This window comes from Perissodus microlepis, chromosome 5 (assembly GCF_051167445.1).
Source record: "Perissodus microlepis isolate ML-2025 ecotype Zambia chromosome 5, ASM5116744v1, whole genome shotgun sequence".
Classification (NCBI taxonomy): Eukaryota; Metazoa; Chordata; class Actinopteri; order Cichliformes; family Cichlidae; genus Perissodus; species Perissodus microlepis.
Window position 1 is genome coordinate 31,571,660 of NC_140465.1, and position 15,919 is coordinate 31,587,578.

General features: G+C 38.5%; 1 protein-coding gene and 1 long non-coding RNA gene across 2 annotated transcripts in view; one reads left to right on the plus strand and one right to left on the minus strand.

Moving 5' to 3' along the window:
- The window catches only part of asic1b (acid-sensing (proton-gated) ion channel 1b), a 188,781-nt gene that overhangs the window by 129,763 nt on the left and 43,099 nt on the right, over nt 1-15,919 (minus strand). The gene's annotated exons all lie outside the window — the stretch shown is intronic.
- The window catches only part of LOC146387638 (uncharacterized), a 58,881-nt gene that overhangs the window by 2,439 nt on the left and 40,523 nt on the right, over nt 1-15,919 (plus strand). The window contains exon 2 of the long non-coding RNA XR_014800305.1: nt 260-373. This is a non-coding gene — a long non-coding RNA (uncharacterized LOC146387638). The remainder of the gene's footprint in view (nt 1-259; nt 374-15,919) is intronic.

A 15,919-nucleotide genomic window follows, 5' to 3' on the forward strand; every position in this document is an offset into this window, starting at 1 on the left:
AAATAGTCCCACTGCTGCTCGAGTCCTGCTGTTATGACAGTGACACATTGTAATGGTGATATTTTCTAGGCATTATCCTTTTATCCTGTCTGTCAAATAGCAGGACATTCTTCATCAAAATAGTCCCTTGTTCTCTGTGTCTCTTTAAACATTCCCTCTCTCTATTTTGATCTCAAGCTTCCCTTTCTCCTCTCTCTTCGACATCTCTCCAGAGACAAGCGACAGACTGTAATGGAATTTTTCTGTCGTCAATCTACAGAGAGGTGATGCATGGCTCCAATTTCCCTAGCTGGAGCAAACCTGCACAGCCGAATCACTGCTGGATCTGGTGATGGTGCAAGGATGGCCTTGAGACCCCAGAGATATAGTACAGGTAAGAGCTACAATGTGAGCGAGAAAAGATAAAAAGGAAAGAAAGAACATATTAGAAGAGGGAGAGAAGAGAAAGCAAAGAAGTGAATAAAAGGAACAGTCTGAAGGACGCTGAAAGAGAAAGACGTGCTAATATGCCGCATAAATCAAAACAATACCACAAAAAAAAAAAAAAGTGTGAACTGTCTCACTCCCCCACATACCCCACAGCTCACATAAAAGCATAAAGGCAAACACATGCAGAGGAACACTTTCTCATCAAAGTCTAAGCAAGACATGCTTTCTATTATCAGCACCGCTGAGCCAGTGGCGCATTGAGTTTATACCTTTCACTGTTCCTCACTTTGTTTTCTTCTGGCTTTACAATTACCCCTCTCTCCCACAAAACTTAACTCCACCAGGCATGAAAAAGGCCTCAATTTAATGGACCAGCAGCTTGTGAGCCAACATTAATACTAAACTGGACATAGAAATAACAAAACAACTGTTTTGTGGGAGTAAAAGAGCAAGGGAGGAACGAGGAGGTGAAGTAAATGGATTGGCCACCTGTGGGTTACTATTACCTCTACTAACAGAGAGACCCTTTATTAGCCTGTCACTGTGACTGATTGACCAAACTTCTTAGAAGCGTATACTCCTCTGTACTCAGAACAAGACTTAACACGGCACCGACCACTAAAAAGTCAAGGCAGAATTCCCCAGAAACGGTCATAGACAAGACCGTCTGAAGGGCATGCTGAGTTAGAGGCAACATCTCCAGATTTTTTAATAGTTTCATTCCCTTCTCTTTTCACGTTTGGATGATATCTGGTGAAGTGTGTTGTAACAAATAGGTCAAGACATTGGGTCACAGTGACAAGCTGCAAAAGAGCAAGTCCCTAACAAAGGACAATAATTTGAAGAGCACAACGTCTGGAGGCCCGTGATTCCACAAAAAAGATCTGAAATTCACAAGAAAACTAAACATTTTTCTTGGAGTGCTTGAAGAGCAATTTTCATGAGCAAAAAGTGCCTGAGGAAGAAAAAAGACACACATAGTGGGGAGGGAGAGTGAAAGAATCTGTAAGGAGGGTAGAGGTAACAAGCCTGAGGAAAACATGGTGGAAATTATTCATGAATTAAACTGACACAAACTTAACTGGGACATTCAGGATTTCAAATAACCAATCCATTATGTATAGGGTTGTTGGAAAGACACTTCCCAGGATGGAGTAGGCAGTTCTACTCACTAAGCACAAATTGAGATTATACTCCCTACAGTAAAAAATAGTGGACCAGTGTTTCCCTCCCTTTGATGCTAATACGGTAGAAAACTACAAAGCAATATCCTCCATTCTCTGTTGGGCAATAGTGGACAATTAATTTGTAGGAAGGTGTCCTTCTTAATTTTAAGAGCACCAATTTATTACACTTGAGGTTATGCAAGGTCTGTCTACTTATTGCCAAACATTCAAGGGGAAAGTAAAATGGACGCATTACACTGTTAACATCGTTTGAGCAGCCAGTCTGTCCACTAAAAGAGCGAGTGCTCTACAGCTATACTACTTTATTAGTTCCCTGGCACTAATGTTAGTTATCCTAATTTCTATCAAGCCAGTGTTAAGTGTGTCTCTCTAACAAGAATGTCTTGATTTCCCTTTGAGTCTAAGTTTTAAATGAAATAACAGAAGCCGTTGTTTGTCACTGCCTTACAAAATGAACCGATTGAGGATTTTCTGCTCTGGCAAACCTGTCTCCTTGATTTCTACACCTCTAATTTGTTTCTTCTGAAATGTTTTATAATTAATCTCAGTGTGCTCAGTGTCCCATATTTTCTCTAGTGTTTGGAAAAACAATCACATCCCTCTCAATTTCCCATTCTGTGTTAGGCTGACCCACTGCCACTAACAGCGTCTCTCTCCTCCTCCCTCTGTGTTTTGTGAGTGTGTGTGTGTGTGTCTTACAGTAGAAGTAGAGACAGGTGTGTTGGAACTGGAGAAGCTCCCCAGCAGCTGCACTTTATTCAGCCATCAAGTCTCTTCAAATAACCAGCCCTGCCAGTTTCACTCTGCCAGAATGTGGTTTCTACTACAACTCAGTGTAACAGCGTTTGAGTCGCTTGCTCTTTGCTACTTAGCATTCTGACTTACCTTTTTCTTTTTCAGTCCCTTCTACTCCTGCACCTGTCTCCAGCTTCAAGCTGATCAGCTGTCCCTGCTACCAGCCATTATCCATAAATTTAAAGACTACAAATCCTGCATGTTGTAATCAACTAATTAATTAATTAACTTGCTCCCTTCAAGTACTAGTTAGAACCTCATTATAACTATAGAGTGATATAACAGGACCTGGAAAAACTGCAACTATACAAGTCCATGTTGACATGACAGCCTGCAGATTCTCCAGATCTGTCAGCTTGACCTTCGTTCAGCAACACTATTTTGAAAGTAATGTAAGCAGTCTTTGTTGTTATGGCCTAATGAGTGCCACAAAATATCCTTGATCATTGCTGTAAGACCAGCAGCCCTAATCAGGCATAGTCTTCTGCAGCAATCACGCGTCCACTACAAAGTTCAACACTCTGTGCCATTAGAAATGCTCTCCAACATTGTAATAACATATCTGAAAAACTATGACATCCAATGTAAATAAACAAGTTTGGTTCACTATATCTGCCTTCAGAACTGTTGCTAACAGTTTTTTTTCCTGTGCATCATGCTCCGCCATCTGACATCCTTCTCATTGATGTCTTTTAGATCTTTGCTTGGCTTCCCAAAAGCATCTTAAAGTTAAGATCAATGCAAAATCCAATTTACAAGCACTCTTAAGCTAAAGAGTCAAGACGCTCTAAAAACACGTGTTAGGAGGGTACATTTACACCAGAGATGGATATTGCTAAGTTTTTACTGATACTAGTGAATTTATGTTTTAAGGTCAAATTGTTCAGTGAATTCTTTATTTATTCCCTCTTGCAACTTTTTCCTTAAGGACGAATCTGAACACAATGTGGAAACAGAGTAGAAAAAAGTATTTCAGAAATCATGAGTGCAAAAGCTCCACCTCCATTTTCAGTACACCAATACGCCAGCACTGACAAACAGGATGAACTCATTCTCAAATCCCATTCTCAATCCACTCAGTGTAAATTATTCTGAAATGAGTTACTCATCCACACAAGCACCTTTTCAGAAACAATACCCATCCATATCGTACAGTGGGTATGCCTCCTCTGCACAGAGGCATTTATAGCATGAGAAAATACAGAATGTACCTGTACACTTGCCAACACAGTCAGTCATGCCTTTAATTATTTATCCATTATCCATGTATGTCTTTTTGATTTTGTTTTAGGAGAGATTTGTGCAGCTGATAGCTGAAGCAGTAAATTTATAGTGCCTAAGTTTGAGTTCCTGACTGTTCAGACTCAAACGCCATCCCAGAGCTTTCAATCTAAAACAAGGTCAGCTATTATTAATTATTAATAATATTAATAATCTCATCTGTCTATGTTGTATACACCCTGGTCTCTTCCCCCATTGCTTTGTTCCTCCTTTGAATCCTTTCTCACCATCATCTAATTTCCACAGGGATGTTGTTGTTGTGGTGGTGGTGGTGCTGATGGTCGCTAAGCAACAGCAGGACTGTTGAATGAAACTAATCATTATATGTTGAGGAGGCAAAAACAAAAGAGCACAAATCTCTTGACCAGCATGAGCAGAGGTGGCAAAGCTTAAAAATGCACCAGTTGTCGTCCACACAAGAGTGACAAAAAAGAATGGAAAAATAGACTTTTTCTGCTTCTCCCACTCTGTCAGGTATTTAGTAAAATGCCATTTAAACTGTAAAATACATAATATTTTTGTTTTGATTGTTTTTGCTTTGATTGCTTGCACAAATAGTGTGTATGGCCAGCAGATGCAGATCATTAAGCAGAAGCACTGAACTGCATAACCTTGGGGGTAATTCAAACAGTAGCAATGTTTGACACAGACTTCACTTTTGTTTTCTCCCATTTAGTTGATGGTGTTGCTCCTGCCTGTTTTTGCTATTCCATATAAGAGTTAGACCACCCCCCCCCCAGCCACAAGCAGAAATCTAGATCTCTGTAGGTCACATCTGCTATCCTCAGCGTCCTTGACCTGTTATGAGACAACCCAGTATTATGGCAAAACGTGAAGTAGTTGCATTACCAGCAGGGGGAGATCATATATTCAAAGCAGGGGTCTCAAACTGGTGGCCGAGGGGCCACTTGCAGCCCACGTCACCCCTACTTGCGACAATGTTAAGATAAGTTTAAAAAATATATATATTTCGTTAAATACGAACAATATTATAGCAGTAGTGCTGCCCCGGGTCAGCAGATCATCAGCTTTCCATCATTTATATTTAGCAACATTTAACCAAACTTTAAAAAGTTCAGTTTAAACCTAAATTGAGCAGTATGACAAGAAGTACTTGAAATGCTGACTTATTTTATTAGTACAGATGTGCTCTCTGTTTCATCTCAGTTGTCATTCTTTTTTTTTTTTTTTAAAGCTTATTAGAGGTTTTTAGAGGCATTTCTGTAAAGATGATCTTTTTGGCAGATGATCCTGTATTACTGTCCAAACAATTCTCTGTGGGGCTCTTCAGATGATCAGGTATTTGTCAGATCTAATATTTTCATTCACAGACAGAAATCTATTCCATTCCTCTTATCCCAAATTATGTGTTGTATTTGCACACCCATAGACACACCTTTGTTTCCTCTTTATCAAAGCTTCAATTGAGTGAGCAACACAAGATATTGGAATGTATTCTATTCCTCAATGGTTTCTAAATTTAAGAATTCAGCATACTTGAGTGCTCACATATACAGACAGACAGACACACAGACATCTACACAAACTCCAAGAATTCATCCTATTTTGCAATTGTAAGTGAAAAGCAATGTTTGAAAAAGTCTTCTCTTGGTCACGAGCAAGGTCAGTTTAAAACTCAAACTTTCTTTGTCCTCGGTAGAGAATAAAGGAAGTTTCGAAACTCAGCCTGCAGCAAGAGTAGACATGCAAGTCTTCAATAAGACCAGACTTACAATGACCGGCGCCGCATACCTGCATGTGCAAAAACAAAAAAATACACAGACAGGCAAGCACACATGCTTAGTAGTGGCCATCTGGCCCCTGATAGTTCGTCTGGATATATTCCCCAGTTTCAGTGTTCAGCACCTCCCTCTCTTTTGCATCCCTCTTTCAAGTTTTAATAAGATAACTTTCACCATTTTCCCCGCTCACATTATTTATTAATTTTTTTCTTTTATATTTAATCTCTGCCGTCGGGACACTAGTTCAGTCTGTCAAGTGAGACTGAGTGAAGGAAAGAAAGGGAGAGAGACAGACAGACAGAAGAGAGGGGCTCAGTGATCCCTGTCCTGTGCAATCTTCTGCGCTTTAATGAAGTCCAATCTGTGAACACACTGTGGTTGCATACCCTAAGGCAATCATCGCCTGTCTGCGACACAGAGGAACACATAATAAGGGAACAGCTCGACTGGTGGAAGGATTGAGAAAGCCTGATGCCTTTGAAACATACCATGAAAGAAAGTGGACTTGTTTCATATTCTTTTGTGTGATCAAACAGAGTACGTCTTAAAGGTGAGAACTCGCTCCGAGTTCAACACAAACGAAGGCAGGTAGTTATTCGCTATCTAATGGTTCATCTGCTGTAGGTGAGCGATTTAAGGTGTGCTACAATTTCGCACACAAAACCGTATGTAGAGCTTCCACACGACTCACTGGAGGCCTGGTGAATTGTTATGCAGCGTCCCCTTCATTCCAAAGGTTTAACCTCCTTGGCAGAAAATCCCCATAGACACCGTTTCAAAATTAAACCCTCAAACTTTATAACAGAAGTAAACATGTTTGGTACAAGAAGCAGTTTGGGGCTCTATAGCTCCCTTTGTGACAGTTAATCAAGGAATTTACTTGTACTTTCTTTCTTTACATACATATATACACATACATACATATATATATACATATATATATATATATATATATATATATATACATATATATATATATATATATATATATATATATATATATATATATATACACATATATACATATATATATATATATATATATACACATATATATATATATATATACATATATATATATATACACATACATATATATATATATACATATATATACATATATACATACATATATACATATATACATACATATATATATACATATATATATATATATATATACATATATATATATGTACATATATATATATATACATATATATATATATATATATATATATATATATATATACATATATACATCAAGTTTTTTTTATTATAAAGGGTGTTTTTTCTCTCTTTTTTTTTTACCAGTGGGTGCTACAGCTCTTTGAACTTCACATCACAAGCATGGTTGTGGCATTTTGGAGCATTTTTAATGAAATGATGTGGAAATTAACATTGCTTGCTGTGCTGCGAAGTGTCTTCTGGCAAAAAAACATTAAACCACAACTACAAAGGTAGAACTGAGGCTTGTCCACAGATGAGAAGGCTGTGTCACAGACACTAATAGGTAGAAATAGAAAAATATAAATCAATATTTTATTATTAAAAAAGGTCAGGGTACTTGATTTTTGTAATAATATGCTTGAAGTGTCCTGTCCTTCCCAAAGGTAATGATGTGATACACAGAAGTTAACCTAAAAAGTTAATTTACTACATCAAAACATGTAACACTTTATTTTGGTGCCATGAATCCAAAAAAGGTTTGAGTCAATTTAATGGACTCCTTTAACAGTCTTTGCAATTTTACCATTATAAGTGATATAACTAAGAGCTGCATTGACACTTTGCACAGTGTGATCAACACATATTATGAATTACATGTTGAAGTATTGGAGAAAGATAGTTCCAAAATCAAACGTAATGTAACAATGACTTATGAAATATGTGGAGCAATGAAGGAGCTGACATTGAAAAATCTTGTCTTATCAGCTTTTGTTAAAGCCTGCAGTACTTAATTAAAAGATACAGTCAGTGTGTCACTTACAGTGCTGAGCTTAAATCTTGAGCCCCCACCCCCCAGTGATTTGTTGTCACTTGCAAAGAAAATAGAGTTTATACTATTCTAATGAGCTTAAAAGTTAATATTTGGTATGACTACCTTTATTTTTCACCACAGCCTGAACTTTCTTGTAATTTATTTAAGTTTTCTTCAGGAAAAGTTCTCCAGGCTCCTTGAAGGGCATTCAAAGCTCTTCTTTCAATTTTTCTGCCTTTTATCCCATTCTCTGTCAAATTCATCACACACTGCTTCAGTAATGTTGAGGTCTGGGCTCTGGGGAGACCAATCCATGACTGATAGTGCTCCATTGCATTTGTTATTATTATTTTTTTATTCAGGTATGCTTTGCCTGTATTGGCAGTGTTTTTGGGATTGCTGTCCTGCTGAAAAATTAAGCAGTTGGCAGTCAGATTCTTTCCTGAAGGGTACGGAGATGAATAAATATCTCACTGTACTTTACTTTTTTTGCTAGGCCCCCCTTTGTTTTACAAGGCCCCCCCCCCCGCATGCGCACAAACACATCCTCCAACCACACACACCCCTATTTTGCTCAATTGCATTTATTTCACACCTCAAACATTTAGTAAACAATTAAGCAAATACAAGTAATCTGCAATAAAGTACAGGTAGTAATAAAATAAACTACTAACTCTTTTACGCTACGTCCGCACCTACACGGGTATTTTTGAAAACGCAGCTGTTTCGTCCACATGTAAACAGCGTTTTGAATCACCGAAAACTGACATTTTTTTAAAACTCCTTTTTTGCGTTTACGTGTGGACGAGGAATACAGAGTTCGTCACACAACGTCAAATTTATGTGCCTTTTTTCACATCACGCTGTGCGCCACGTTATTGTTTACATGAGATGAATTGCAGAATGGCAGATAGAGACAAAATACTGTTAATCTGACTATCTTCAGGTTTTACACGCTTACATACACACACGCAGTTACTGTCCCTCCATTTAGAAAGACAGAGGCGTCACGGTGTAATTATTTTACGTGTTGTTATTTTTTCCCCGTGTAATAATATTCAACATTGCTGTCAATACATTTTTCCAAAAATGCCTCTCTGTGCAAAATGGGTTTAAAAACATAAACAGCTGTAGGATACTGTTTGTCCATGATTTGAACCGGGGGACAAATCGTGGCAGGATCAGCCTGATATTATTTGTATCCCGCTGTAACTTTACTGTATAAAGAGCTAATATCTCCAAAATGTCAGGAGTAGTTAGTCATTATGAGAAGTGTTTGTGAACTAAAAATCAAGAATGTGGGATACTGTTTGCCCGTGATTTGAAGAGCCCAGCGCTGCTCCCGATGCAGGGAAAACCAATTATGCAGGGGAGACCTACCTTGGCACTTGTGCAGGTGAAATCAAAGGGAAGATATGCTTCACCATATTTTCTAGTCTTTGGCTTAGAATGAAGTTGGTTTGGAAACATATTCAGCTCCTGCTTTGCGTTTGTGTGGGCGCCCCGTGCTAGCAGTGTCCAAGCGTTTTGCCCCCCCCCCCTTTTCATACCGCGCCCCTCCTGCAATGGCTCTGCGGGCGGGCCCCACATTTTGGGAAGGTCTGAATTTTGACAAGAAACCAAACACCATTGGCTGAAATGTAGGCCAAACTACACCAGATCTCCGACATGGTTTACAGACACGCACTATTGTCCTAACATTTTCTCTATGGAGAGAAATTTGCCTCAAAAGTGTTATGAATACCCATGATATGATCCACAAGGGTAAAATAGGATTTCAAAATGAATACAGTGATTTGTGTGTAACTTTTAAGAACTCACAAATGCATGCTCCAATCCACACACAAGGGCAAACCAATTTGACCACACAAATGCATTCATCCAAACAAGAATAAATAGTAATTACTTATGCCGAATTTATTAGGTTCAGCTTGACGAATCAGATAATTTTCTCTTTCAAAAACCTTTCTGTTTGTAAAAATGTCTATAACTATACATACAAACCCTCTCTTACAAAACCTTAAATTTGTTGCACCAGTTGCCTGATACGCACAGATAACTTTGCATGCCCACGTGGGGTTTGGAGACAAATTTTACACTCCAAACTTCGCACAGATCCACAAATATAAAGGTCCCAGTATAAAACTGGGATATCTGAGCTTTCATGCTAGCCCACTATTATCAGAGAAGATTACCAAAGTGTTATCCCACATTACCTGAATCATATCTATATTCAAAATATACAGAGATTAGTTAGCGTATACTCACACCAGAGGATGATCCACAATGATGTACAACCACGGTGTTCCCTCTCCAGCTGTGCACTGACTTTTCACAACAGGCTACAGCTTAGTGTCTATAATGGGTAAAAGTATGTTTTACTATGCTTGCTTTGTTTTAAAAAACAAACAAACAAACAAAACAAAAAATCCATTTATCCAGCTTACATTTGTGGATCTGTGTGGAGCTGACAGTGTAAAATTTGTCTCAAAAGTCCAAATCGGCATGCAACGTGATCTGTGCATATCAGGCGACAGGTTCACATGCATGTAACGTTTTGTAAGTGAGCCAGAAGGATGTTACGCATAGTTTTAGACATGTGTGTGCACAGAAAGGTTTTTGAAAGGGAAAGTTCTCTCTGATTCATGAAGCTGGACTTCTTTTTTCTCATCCACTTGTCCAATTTCCTAATTTCTGTCCCTCAATTGTACACCATGCCAAGATATGCCTTTTTGGCTAATAGCTCTTTAGGAATCACCTTGTTGTTGATAAAACAATTTTATTCCTGTCAAACAGTCTCATGGTTATTGTTTTTTGTAGATTAATCTAAAAAAAAGGTACAAATTAATTGCAAAAGGCTGCTAGTAGAATCCATTTAAAAAAAAATTTTTGTTTGTTTTGCCAAGTTACTTATCCGTAGACAAAGCTGGTTTATACCTTAGGTGCCTTTTTATTGGTTGAATGATTCATAAGTCAGTGTTAAGTGGTATTACTAAAAAAACAACACCAACACAAAGAACATTCCTCCTGAAAATGGTCAGGTCCTAGCATTGCACAAGACCACATTAAGAACTGACATCACGGTCTTGCTCCTTGGAAGAAAAATTCTAAGAAATGAAAGGTGACACAAGACTTTTGCTAAGTACTGTATGTCAAACACATTTCTTTTTCCACTTTATTTCATTGTCCTTTTATCACATGTCTTATCCTTTTAGCCATAAATCTGGTATACTTCACACACTGACAATTATGAAAATATACCTTCACATCATTACAGTTTCTTATATCAAAACTAAATGAAGAGCAGGTTTAAAAGCATGTGACTATATACTAACCCAGCAATACTGACTCTTTCATATACCAATAAGAGAGATTAATGCATTCATGATTTATTTCAAATAAGTTTTCACTCTCCCCACTTCCCCCAAAGTATTTACTTTTAGCTCTGCCATGGAAGTTCCTCTATTTCTCACAGTATCTTTAAATATTCTGCACAGGACATATCAGTTTGTTAAAGTCAGTGCAGAGAGGTGTAGAGAGCAGTAATATGTGCAGAGTACATAACAGCTACATTTCTCCTAATCAAGAACTATGGCGCAGTCATGAGATAATTTGCTTTCTTAGTTTGTCTAATGAAAAAATAATCACATGATGAGCCTCAACTCTTATTTTGTGTTCCATATAAAGCTACAAGGGGCAACATAAACACTGTAAACACCGTAGCGACTTGCATGAGTACTGTAATTGTGAGAATTTTAGCATGCTGACATTAGCATTTAGCTCAACACTGTGCAAAATCACAGCTTTACAAATGTTTACACAGGGAGATTTAGAAATGGAAATGTGAATAGTACAATGCTTTAAAAAATGATACAGAAGACAATCAATGCTTGAGAAAATCTGAAATACTGAAAAACCTAGCTCCTTTATGCCTCCTACATTATGTGAATATTAATCCATATTTTTTTCAGCTGACAGCTTACCCAGATTTCATCAGCCTATTCAAAGTATGTTTACCCTCCCACTAAACACACAATACACCAAGTCACAAGAAGAGCTGCTGTCAATATTTACCATCTTTTGCTGGAGAATGTCAATATTCATTTTAAATAAAATGATTTTAATTAGGAATGACATAGAATAAGCTTACACAATAATACAGTGTGATATTTCTGCACTTATGGAAAAAATGTGCACATGTGCTCAGTACTTATAGAGCTGAAAAAACCCAAATCACTACATGTAAGGCAAGAACATCTGTGTTTTTGTGTACGTGTATATGTACACAGGCTGGGCCTCTGTCTGAATGAATGAAAAAATAAGCATATTCAGACTATGATAGGTATCAACAGTGTGATCTCACCATAGTCTTATAGTCTTCTGGGATATATTTGGCTTTGTGCAAAGACAGAGGAAGCCAGATTCACAAACACACATACGCACACACACACCATCTGGGGAAATGCCTGTGAGCATCCATCCATGCAACATCACTATCTCGAATGAGATATTTTTCAAAGATAATTTCAATGATCTAAAATGCAATTAGTGGTATTAGCATCTTACATGACAAATTATTTCTCTGGCATTCACTTAATATAAAACCTAACCTACAGCCTTTTTGGTGTCAAACAACCCTCATTACAGTTAATACATAGGAAGTGCACATGAGATTTGATGTAATGCTCTCGTGCCTTTATCATACCTCATGTCTCTTTACAGAATTAAAACACAAAAGGTCAAGAACGGGTATAAAAAAAAGTGAAGAATGATAACAACACTCAGAGAGCAGCAGATTGGAGAAGTGTAAAAAGACAGAAGCAGTGGTGGGAGAAGTTCCCTGACATTTCTCTAGTATTTGCTGCCTTTGGGACTTTTGAAAGGAAAGAGGGATATTTCACTTGCACTCACTCAAAGGAAGCAGTTTGCCACTTTTTCTCCAATACTAGGTCACTTCAGTTACCAAAAGCCAACCAGTTACAAATCTTTCTTCCATAATAAGGCAAAAAAGACAGAAAATAGAACTCGCAATTCAGATAGGAAGAATTTTCACAATACTTTTACTTCACGTTCAAGGTTAAACTGTGTTTATTTTAGGTTAACTGTTTAGAATGTGTGTCAGAATTTCTGTTAAAATTCTGTGACTGGTTAATAGTCTGTAAAGGAGTCCCCCATATTTTCTATGCATATTGAGTATGCATAGAAAATTACATGTTTGAAGACAACTGCTTAGGCATTTACCCCTTCAATCACAGGCTTTTATTATGCACACTGTATTTTACATTCTATTTGTTGTTATCATTGTACAGTGGTCCCTCGCTATAACGCGGTTCACCTTTATGCGTCTCGCAGATTTTTTTTGGATGTTTTGCATGTCAATCAATCTCGTGCCGTGTCTCCTATCAGTACAGAACGCGTTCAGCTTGTCAAGTTTACATAAATCTTTGATCGCTAGCAGTGTGACTCTGAAGTGCTGTACTGTATGTTTGTAAGTTTTCTCCCCAACAAACACAACACTGTCGACGAAACGTTTTGCACCATCAAAGGCACCTGCGGGTGCCTTTGGTTTAATTCTATAATACTGGACTTATTTTTCTATGAAGGTTTGAACTTTGAGAGTGTTTAAACATGAGAGAAAAGTGTGAAAAAGTTCATGCATGTGTAGTGAGGGGTTTTACAGCCTTAAAACATCTATAATAATTGTAAAAAATAATGTTGGCTACTTCGTGGATTTCACCTATCGCGGGTTATTTTTAGAACGTAACTCCCGCGATAAACGAGGGACCACTGTATAACAGGCAACAGCATAATATAGTATCTGCTGTAATGCTACCTAACCAGATACAGAGTTTTACAGAGAACAGCACACGACTAAAAATAAATAAAAGATAGAGTATGTGTTATGTGTTATGTGCAAGACACAAGGGAACAAGTACTCTCATCATTCTCTGGTGGAAGATGAGTTGTTGAATTTTATTCCCATTTTTAGATATCAATGGACATGTCATGGGTGTCAAGATACTCCTTTCCTTCTTTTTTCCTTTAGAGCCGAGTGGCAAAACGGAATAGATCGCTCCACCTATGTAGTGAAAATATTGTCAACCTGGGAAAAAAAATGTATATTTTCCCCATAAAGAACATTTATATTGGAACCATTTTAACCAGGCTAATCCTTTTGCGGGCGACTGAAATGAATGATAAATTGAAATCCGTATCAGTGTGGAAAATCAGCTTGACGCTGCTTTTCATATCTGCCTTTCCATGTTATACATGACTCAGCTGTTGAGTTACACTGTAGCTCTTAAACACACTTCAGATTCAAATACAATTTTAAAAAAAACTTCTAATATAACTCATGTTCTTTGTGTATCACTCTTGTCCATAAACAACATGCTCGCTGTGGTATTCCGAAATATGATGCCCGAGCAATTTCACACCTCAGAAAGAAAGCTGCAGGATGTTAACAGCAATGTTAGATGTTGTTGAAGATATAGCCACAATTATTAAAAATCATCAACACAAGCAATTTAATTTACAACACAACTAACCAATCTAATCAAATGTGCTAATACAAGCATGTCGGGCATAAAGCCTTGGAAAATGTTGATATGCTGATATGGTGTGAGTCTCCAAAACCTCTTTGAAAACCTTTACCCATTCTAAGTGAGTGGGAATGTGTGGGAGGGAAGCGTTTTCTCATGCTGACCTCTGAGAGTTTGCTGACACAACCCTCAGAGGGTGAATACCAAATGCTCTTGCTGCAGGCAATGCTCTACAGGTTCACGTCCTCCAAAGCCCATTTCCTGCCTCCTTTACCCCCTGCATCTTCCCCTGCCGCTCGTGTTCACTGTAACACAAAGACGACGGGATTTTAGCCCACAGGATAAGGCCTGGTTGGCAAACAGCAGCCAAAGCTTGACCACTGTGCTGCTTTTCTTAATGCATGCTTTACCATTTTAAGTGGCTAAGTCAATGTGTTTGGCAGTACTCCAGGTTCACAACGTGGCACAAGCCAAATAACCTCTTAAGGCTGATCCCTTTGCTACGTTGTTGCATCTGTGTTGTTTCGCTGTACAGGCTGTGGGTGTGACAGTGGCTGAGAAGTGATGAGGGGGGACATCCACAGCAACCCCCCAGGGCTCATGCTGAAGCTTTATCTTTGCCTAAGGCAGGCCAGTTCAGCTGAGAGGACGTACTCGGGGAGCCAAATGAAATAAATCACTGGATATTGGCTTTGACTTTACAGACATAGCCAGGGCTTGGTACAAGTGTGCCTGTCTGAAAAGGTCAGTGGTGCAAATGCTTTGGCTGGAGGGGGCTAACACAACTTGTCCTCCTACTACTTTGAAGACCTGAGGATCAAAAGGCCACGGTTACATCACAGTTTACTAGCACCACACGAAGTGACTATCTGTTTGAATGTGTGTGTTTGTGTGTGTGATGATGAGTAGGCATCTGAGTGTCTGAAATGTAATCCCAGCAACGTGGGCGTAGACTAGAGGTTTGAGACAGGCATTACAGCATATTTTTATTCAGTGCCAAGCTATATTACCATCCACTTGCTGTCATTACAATAAAGAGGTACAAAAATAAACGACGACCTGAACAAGCTGTGTGTAATGAAACCCTCCTCAGAAACACTACAAGGTAAAGTTTCCGTTTTTGAAGGAAGAAATCCTAAATCCAGCCTAAAGCCGGATCAAGTGGCTTCGCCTCAGTTCTTCCTGAAATGTGTTCTATTCTCAGAGGTTCAAACTCTCTTCCACAAGTTTGGGAATTAGATGCTTTAAGTCATCCTCAGGGCCAAATTATCAGTTCTTACACCTGACCAGCAGTAACCACAGGCTAATAGGCAGAACTTTTTTATACCGAGACAAGAGCTATGGAAAGAAAATGACCAGAGAACAGGAATGTGTCCAGGTTGGATGGTTCATGCAGTAGAAATGCTGCCAGAGGACAAAAATGAGAAGGATGCCTTCTTAATCTCCCTTTAGCCCTTCCTTGGATCTCACAACATGATCTGGAATGATATGATGATATGAAAATTGAGGATTATTATGTGAACCACATAATGTATAACAGCCATATCGTGATGCTTGTGCAAACCCAGCTACACAAACTAAAGAAGTGTCATATACAACAACCAAGGATGGGAGGGGAGGGGAGAGGAGAGGATGAAAACAGTGCACGAGGTGAAAAAGACACATCAGAAGTAGAAGATGACCTAGGACCTCACAACTATCTCTTTTGCATCTCAATCACGCTGTTACATGAATATCAAAGCAGAGCTCTTGATGGACAACCAGGATGAAAATTAAAGATAGAGGGGGATCTGTGCAGTAATGATGAGGGAGGAAAAGGGAAAATAATTGCAGATGCATCGTTTTTGAAGATCAAGAGAGAGAGAGAGAGAGAGAGACGAACAACCTTCTGGCTGCTTCACCAGACCAATGTAAGCAATCTTTACAGGGTATCTGGGGACAGACACATGCAAATAAACGTTT